Source organism: Manduca sexta, chromosome 13 (assembly GCF_014839805.1).
Source record: "Manduca sexta isolate Smith_Timp_Sample1 chromosome 13, JHU_Msex_v1.0, whole genome shotgun sequence".
Lineage (NCBI taxonomy): Eukaryota > Metazoa > Arthropoda > Insecta > Lepidoptera > Sphingidae > Manduca > Manduca sexta.
In genome coordinates, this window is record NC_051127.1 from 12,797,377 (window position 1) to 12,806,270 (window position 8,894).

The 8,894-nt window shown below is 35.4% G+C and overlaps 1 non-coding gene across 1 annotated transcript; it reads right to left on the bottom strand.

Annotated features, from left to right (window-relative positions):
• Nucleotides 1–7,825: 7,825 nt before the first annotated feature.
• Trnat-ugu lies at nucleotides 7,826–7,899 on the bottom strand. The gene has a single exon. It is a non-coding gene; the product is annotated as a tRNA-Thr (tRNA).
• Between the last annotated feature and the right edge of the window lie 995 nt (nucleotides 7,900–8,894).

Here is an 8,894-nt window from a genome sequence, read left to right on the forward strand (position 1 = left end):
AGACGAATGTCTGCAGGTTCAAATCCCAAGGGCACACACCTCTGACTTTTATAAAAATCATGTGTGTATTCTTTGTGAATTTATCGTTCGCTTTAACGGTGAAGGAAAACATCGTGAGGAAACCTGCACATCTGAGAAGTTCTCTATAGGAATTACGAAGGTGTGTGAAGTCCACCACCCCACTAGGCCAGCGTGGTGGACTAAGGCCTAATGCCTCTCAGTAGAGGAGGCCCGTGCCCAACAATGGGACAGTATTATAATACAGGGCTGTTATTATTATTGAGTACACAAGGAAAATGTTACTTTCGGTAAATAAGATAAGTGATTATTTTATACTGCGCAAAATATTATTTCTAAAATCTCGTTATTAACGTTATAAAAGACTAGTTTTTGCCTGCGACTCCGCCCGCGTGATTTTTTTACGGGACAAATATTTTCCCGAGATAAAACGTGGCCTAGCACTCGGGAGTGACGTAGCTATTAATGTTTTTTTTAAACTAGTTTAGTAGTTTTAGAGTTTGAGATTAGCACGTTCAAACAAACATACATACAAGCTCTTCAGTTTTATATAATAGTATATATTTTAATTATTCAAATTTCCCGTTAAAACCATGTTGAGTTTTGTTCTATATGAGAGAATAAAACTTATCAAATTTGATACTTATTACATCTTATGACAGGTACAAAATTCTATATAATTCGTATCATTATTACCATTACAGTATAAGAGATTCTACTTTGTTCCAAATAAATTTGCAAGGAAAACATATTCAGCACTTTCTTCTCACAAGTTCCGATTTAAATGTTGACTCAATTTGTACTGTGAATAAAGAGCATGCGAATGAGGAAAACGAATCAAACGCTAATTGAATTCGCGTTAACCATGCCGACCGATACACTATTCATTTACTCGAGCAAAAAGGTAGACGACGTCAGTAAATCAAATTAATGGTGTGCAAAAAAAGTATACAACGGTCTTTGACGCGCCATCTTCTTCAAAATGTGAATTATGAGTTAACCAGGATCGAAAATTGCAGGATACAGGCATATCAGTTGTGGTTGCATATAATCAGAATTGCAATATTTTTCTTTGTTATGAATGTGTGATATATTTGTAAATTAATATTGTAAACTCAGTTTGCAAACCTAAATAAATAAATAAATATCAGTAAATAATCTCTTGGCCCGATAACAAATAATAATAATAATGTAGTGATGGCGCCATCATTACGACGTCATTGATATATAAAAATATACAACACACATCACGTATTTATCCCAAAGGTGTATACCAGGGCACCCATTTTCGCCAAGTGTGTCCCGTCCCATGACCGAACCTAGTCGAACCTAGAACCTCAGAGCACTGCCATACCATGCATGCAGTACAACTATGGCACCGAAGCATCTAAAAAAAGGATTAAAAGTTTAAATACTTTCCAGGAAGCAAATTACTTGGATAAAAATAGCCTATGTATTAATCCAGGTCTTGATGTACCCGTGAATTATCGATTGCTTTAACGGTGAAAGAAAACATTGTGAGGAAACCTTCATATCTGAGAAGGTCTTTGTAAGAATTTTGAGGGTGTGTGCAGTCTACCAATCCGTACAGGCCAGCGTGGTGAACTAAGGCCTAATCCCTCTCAGTAATAGAAAAGGCCCGTGTCCAGCGGTGGCATAGTATATAATACAGGGCTGATGATGATGATGTACGAAATTAATAAATGTATTGACAAAGGTCCCCACACTAGGCATTGTGGGGTACCGGCAAAAGATGAGATAAAATAACAAGTAAAAAACTATTGTGAAGTTGTGTACAAACATATGGGCATTGATTATACTCATCGAAGCCTACGTAATATCGTCTGCTTAATGCTATATCCGTTACAATAAATGCTAAAGATAATTTGATCCCCCCATGTCCTTAATCGATATTGTGACCCATATGACTTGATATTTTACGGCAAATGGAACAGAAAGTCAGCAATAGACGATAATGGCCAATCTTTGTACTTATCGGAAATTTCGACTGAGTGCTTTGTTTGCTACTTTTTTCATAATATTTTTTTTGGCTTACGGATAATTGTTTGATAGTGAGGTAGCCTGATTACTTTTATGTGCTAGTCATAAAGTTGTACTGATAAATATGATTTACCTATTTTCTTTTACTATATTGTAAGAATTTTTATTTTACTATATTGTGTGTAAAATTTAAATGAAACAGTTATGTCTTCTTATTTTTCTTGTTTATAACAATTGTACTTTATGTCTATTTCAAGTTGGGATTGTCAAATATATTACAAAAACTGAATGAAAAAAACTTTATGTCAAAGAAAACTGATTTTTTAATCCTGAGTATACGTTTATTACACTGGTATGGGCCACCTTATATAAACTCTCTGGACTTTTGGAGCGCTTTCGGCGCTCGCAACCTTTGAAAATTAAGGAAACCATGCTGAGGGCAATCCACTAACGGGTTACAAACTTCGAATCAGGACGGTCACTGGGAGAGCATGAGACATCACCGATTACGGAGAAAAGGAAACTACATACATAAAATATACACAGAAAAACAAAATACTGCCAAGGTCATATTTTTTTTAATACAAATTAACTGTTGGGTTATGACTATATTTGAATAAAATTGAGTAAGATTTCTTGAATATTAGGTACATTTATTAATTGTTACGCTAAACGAACTGTTCAATACATATTGTAACACACGGAAGACAACAACGCTACTCGGCGGATACCAAAAGAAAGAATATATGTTTACGAGGATAATAAATATACTATATATATAAAATACGTTTAAAAATACATTATCCAACCTTTAAATTTATCTTTATTCATCATTAATAATGAGACGATGTTGATAATCATGATGACTGACCATAAACAGAAATAACATCAATCAAAACTTTGGACTACAAGGTGCTGCTTGACTTTGCTTTCTTTACCTAGGTGATTAGGTCCGTATTCACAAACGTTATTTAACTAAGCACGGAGCAATGCTGATAAGTCTTTCTCAGTGCTGACTGCATGACAGCGTTCGCAGTGCATAGAGAAAGGGGCGTTGTGATTGGCTAATTGAGATATAATTTTACTTCGGTTGGCTGTTACATAAACAAAGCCAAAGAAAACTATGCAATTGCCGACACTATGCGTTCGGGCGCACTGTGCTTCCACATACTATTTGAAAAGCTTGTTGTGGGACTCAGAGCTCTAACTTGAGGATTCTTAATAATAGACGTTATATTCAGCTGGGTACTGAGGTGGTAGTAAGAAATTAGTGGATACACTGAATCCATAAAGGCCTATATCGCTTTTCTCACATAACCATGTAAGTGCGCATACAAAATGTCCTTGCATATGTGTGTGTCCTAACTCAATTGTTTGTGGAAACGCGCCTCAGTACTTTAATGGTCCAATTCCAATTCCAATCTGTTGTAATTGGCCATAATCTTAATGCTCAATAATGTCATTAACTACAGTGTCAACTGTCAATGAATTGTGACAGGGGTTGAATCTAATAACATTACCAAGGTGTTTACATGTTTTGTTAGCAAATAATATCGCGCAAACATAACCTTTCTAAAGGATTGCTTCCACGTTTGTTGGATTAGGACCGAAATTGACGTAAACAACGTTACGTTGACATTTACACTCATAAACTTTTCCGGTCTCGCATAAAATCATGATGGAAATATTGTTTACTTAGAATATACTATCGACCTTTGTTTTGTTTGGGGTAATGCTCCTAGGGTTAGACCATTATTTGGATATTACCCGGAATCCATAATGTATTTCAGACTTCCAGTATAGAATTCATAAGATGAAGTTTCCTGATCGAGTTCAGTCTGGTATATTGTGAATTAATATTGTATCTAACTTAATTGCTGTTTGAGACGAGAGCATAAGGAAGATAGTGTATTTTTGGTAATTAATATGTAAAATAGGACCTTGACCATCCAAAATCTATACCGATGTTGTTATGGTGTTTTTGGTACAAATATTTAATGGAAATAACATTGAATGCCAGACCTCAACGATCCGCGGTCTTTGTAGTCTCAGATTATTATGACACAAATTCGCAAGTTATATTTGCGCCTATATTTCATCTCTGTTATATCACATTATGTTCCTTTGGCCACTTCTAGAATCATGTGTAAGAGTTCGTCTAGTTTCGCTTTACGGTTTAAAGTCTTATGTTAAAATGTTGAAATGTCGACACGCCTCAGCATCTATCATCGGATCCATCGTCTCATGTGTAGAATGCCTAAGGTACTCCTACATGCTAAGTGCATTCGAAAAATGAAAGAAATATTTTGTTTCCAAATCTCAGACTAAGTTTTAGTATTTTAAGCTAACGGTTTTATATATTTTATGTTATTTAATTTTAAGTATTAAAATTATTTTATTTCTGTAGATCGCGGAAATATGATATATTTGTTTATTATAGCCCTTGTATATCCTAATATCCTGCTACGCCATTTTAGGAGTTGAAGATCCTTTTTACGCATATTACAGCTATTAAATTTACTTTTTATTATTCTTTGAATTCCAAAATGTTTTACTTCTTTATATAATAGATTGACCAATAGTAAAACAGACCAGACGCGGTAATAAAAGTATAGTCATTATGGCAAGTCATAATCGTGATAGCTTGAGAATTCTGGAACCGTGCCAACATGACTCGGTATTTAATCTAAAAACTCTTGGTTGTTATCTGTGGACTGGGAAGTGAATCCTTTTAATTTTAAAGTATAGATGATAGTGGCGATGACGTTACACAACATCACGCATTTATCCCCGGAGGGATATGCAGAGGCGCAATCAGGGCACTTTTCGTCAAATGAGTTCCGTCCCATGATGTGATAGGGGGCGAGCCTATCGCCATATCGGTCACAAATTCCAGATTTCGGGTTTATACTGAGCAGAAAAACCCAAATATCACTTTGTCCGATCCGGGATTCAAACCCAGGACTTCAGATCGCTATCGTTCCGCGCATGCAGTGCAACTACACCGAACTGTCCATATGGTACTAATTTCTTGTATTAACGTTAACTTTAAAACGATGAAGCACGAGGCTTTTTATTTTCCAGATCAGGCTAATTGTATATTCAAACCCAATACACAAAAATAAACAACCAAGTAATGACTATACTTCCCTCGTGTCAATAAAGATTTGAAATGCGAGTGAGCAATAAACGGTGGCTTCTGGATGGACATAAAAAATAAATAACCCGCCATGTAACACATGTGACCTTAATTTTTTATACATGCTTGAATAATCTGGGTATGTTAGCCAATAAGGGAAGATTTATACGTAAAAATGCTGTTGCCTTCTTAGTTCTTGGCTGGCAACTTATAAATGAGTTGTGGACCAGTAAGTATTGTGTTCAATCTCTAGGTCAGAGTATACGCGGAATTGGATCCTCCTAATGAACATAGAGGTTAGACAGGCGTGAAAATTATGATTATGTAATATGGGTGGGAAAGTGTATGGGATATAGTACTATTTATAACCTGCTAATTAATATGACGCGTATATTTAAAGCACTAAATAGAACGTTAGATACTATTTTTATTGACTTCATTCTAAATCACACAAATATATATTAAATTAATTATTAATTAAGTTGGCCACAAATCGCCAAGAGAACCGTCGCGTTCGCTCGCTTCAAAAGAAGTGTTCCCATTTAGAAAAGCAACCTTCCTCCTCGTGTTGCTTCACCGGTGTGAAATTGGCTTTAATTTTAACGGTTGACAATATGGCTGCCAACCGGCAACGACCCGCGCCAACTTCACATCGCACCATTATGTTTCGCTGTTGCCAACACATTCGTGGGACTTATTAAGCTTTAATATTTAGTACCGCCTTTTTATAAATAAAGATAAAAATGTGACCAGGTTAGAGGCTTAATATGGAAATATTGAAAATCCAAAAATAAATCACGAAGATTTTGGATGTTAAATCAAAACAACGCAGGCAAATATCCTATCCCACGCAAATTTTGCAAGGATTTCTTATACTGCTCCGAGGCCGAAATCCTTTGATGGGTATTCAGCACGCAACGTGTGGTATAAACGCGTGATCTTCAAACAACAAAGCTCTCAGTAAGCAACGTATAGAGCGAGGAAATGTCTAACTCGTCCTTTATTCCCACACATGACTTGAATAACGATAAAATCTATTGTAGGACGGATTATTCCGTACAATATTTAGATTATAGATTCCTTGCCAGGTTTATAAGGTATTCCGTTCAAATATAGATTTTATTTTATTAGATATTTGAAATTAAAGGATTTTGATACGTATTTGATTGTAAAAGAAAGAATATGCTTAATCAGAAGAAATCACATAAAATATTCGTTAAACCACCTCTAAAAACTACCAAAGTCTTTGAGGGAATAGTTACTATCTACGAATAAACTTAGTACATAACTATTAAAACACTGGAACGTTAAGAGATGGATCAAATCTTTATTCAGGGCACATTTATCTGAATGTACCAAATCTTGATTTATGGCTGGAACACCAAGAATTTGGTACCCCAAGATATATTTCGCCCAAAACTTTTGAATGTATTCAGCAAAGCACTTAACACATTACGGATTTCTGGACCGAAAGTCGTTCAAGTTTTGTTAACAAATGTCATTCGATAAAATCTGACCCTTCATTATAACCCTAAACTACAAAGAGAAGTTGCCAAATCCATTTCAGAGCAAATGGTCATTTCACTTAACTGTTACTGTTATTGCAAATTAAGTTGTTTTGGAGCGAAGAATAGTGCATAATTAATTGCAATGTTTTACCAAAGGTATTACGGGAGTAAATATTAACCGCAGTGAGGGATAAGCCATTTTGTTGCCCTTTGGGAGGACTCAGGTCAGAGGTTACGGTCAGAAGTTTCTAGTTCGTTGTACTGAGTTTTATTAATCAAAATAAATATTCCATTAACTAATCTCGGTATAAGGTGTTCAGTTATTTTATTATTTTTCACCTTTTGCAATTATTAACTTCGATCTATTTGGCTTGTCATCAGGACTTAAATTTGATAAACCAACCTATATAAATTGATACATTAATTAAGGAAATGGCATTAATACTTAGTTTATTATAAAATTTACGTATAAGTATATGTTATTATAACAAATAAATTCATATTGAAATATCTATTGACTGTGAAACGGTCGTAAGACCATTAGTATTGTAATCCATTATAGATGTAGTTTGGAGTCTAATTGAATGGCAGAAAGCAGTTGATAAAAGTCGTCATTTTTTCATTCGATCGAGGTAAAATTCGAGCTGAATATTTGTACAATTTAATCTTTAAAATTGGAACACGCATAGGGCTTTATCTTTATCTATATATATAAAACAAAGACGGGTTTGTTACAACACTTATAACTCGAGATCTGCTGAACCAATTTTCATGGTTATTGATTCGTTGGAGTTGTCTCCGCCCCGAATAGCAGAATACATCTTAAAACAATGAAAACTCGATATGTGTAATAATACTTAATCATTTCAATAAATGCTCATTTTTGTTTATTACATGTCAAACATTTGTTGTCCAATCCTGTCAAATATTGTAAACAACTATTCATGTGTGCGTTCAGAAATTTATTTTGTGTAAAAAGTTTAGGTACTGTTATATTTGTTTGTTTTAGACATTAATTTGTGTAAATTATTCATTTTTTTAGAAAAAAAAAACATACGCATGTTATCTGTAAATGGTAAGAGAGGGAAAGGAATAGGGTAGAGGAGAGAGGGACCATCTCGAATAGAAGTGTATAGACAAATAGAGAAAAATCCAAAATAGCTCGGACCGGGACTCGAACCCGGGACCTTTTTGATTACAAGTCAACTGCTCTTCCTTCTGAGCTATCCGAGTTACTTTAGATTCACATTCGTTTTGTCTATATCTATTATCGAGCCACACCGTCCATCACACGGTAGTACACCATACGCATATTAGCTGTAAATGGTAAGAGAGGGAAAGGAATAGGGTGGAGGAGAGAGGACCATCTCGAATAGAAGTGTATAGACAAATCGAGCAAAATCTAAAATAGCTCGGAATAATACCTAAGATCTATTCTACAGGTTAACAAAAGTGTAAATGTCTTTTTATAGGTTGTCTATGATTTTTCTTGATAAGCTATTGTCTGTCAGTGTTATTATATTTGGTGATTTTATGTGGTTTTGTGCGAGTGCATATTCAGTATTACTATTAATAACAATGCCGCGTCCTAGAAGATCTAATCTTTCCCAGCGGAGCCGTAATGCAATTAGGCAACGGAATATCGCGAGTCAATTATCTGATGAAGAACGAGAAATTGCACGAGAAGAGCGCCGCGTTAGTATGGAGCAAAGAATGGCCTTAATTCGTGCTTCTCAAACACAAGAGCAAGAGAGGCAGCCGGTGAAACGGCTAGGTTAGAAACGAGAAATCGTCGAGCTTATCGTTCAGATGAATAATCTTCGAAGTGCAAGAAGAAATGGTTCAAGTATTGATTTGAATCGAGCAGCGTTTCTATATGATTGCACCATCGACTACAGCCTGCATGGTTTAGTTTGCATTGGTCCAATGGACGTTGTTTGCCAGCATTGTGGCGCATTGAAGTTTGCTGGTGAAACGCCTGGTTTGTGCTGCCTTGGTGGTAAAGTGAAATTGCCATTATTGGTCCCGCCACCAGAGCCATTGTGTTCCCTGCTTTATGTTTTCATATTTCTATTATTTTGTATCACTGTATTACGTTCATCAAAGCCTAAATTAGTTCAGCTAAAAGGTAACACGACACTCATTGACTGTTAGGCGGTACGAAGTTCGCCGGGTCAGCTAGTTTAAATATAAAAACTATCTGGAAGATGTATCATTCCGGCAAAGGA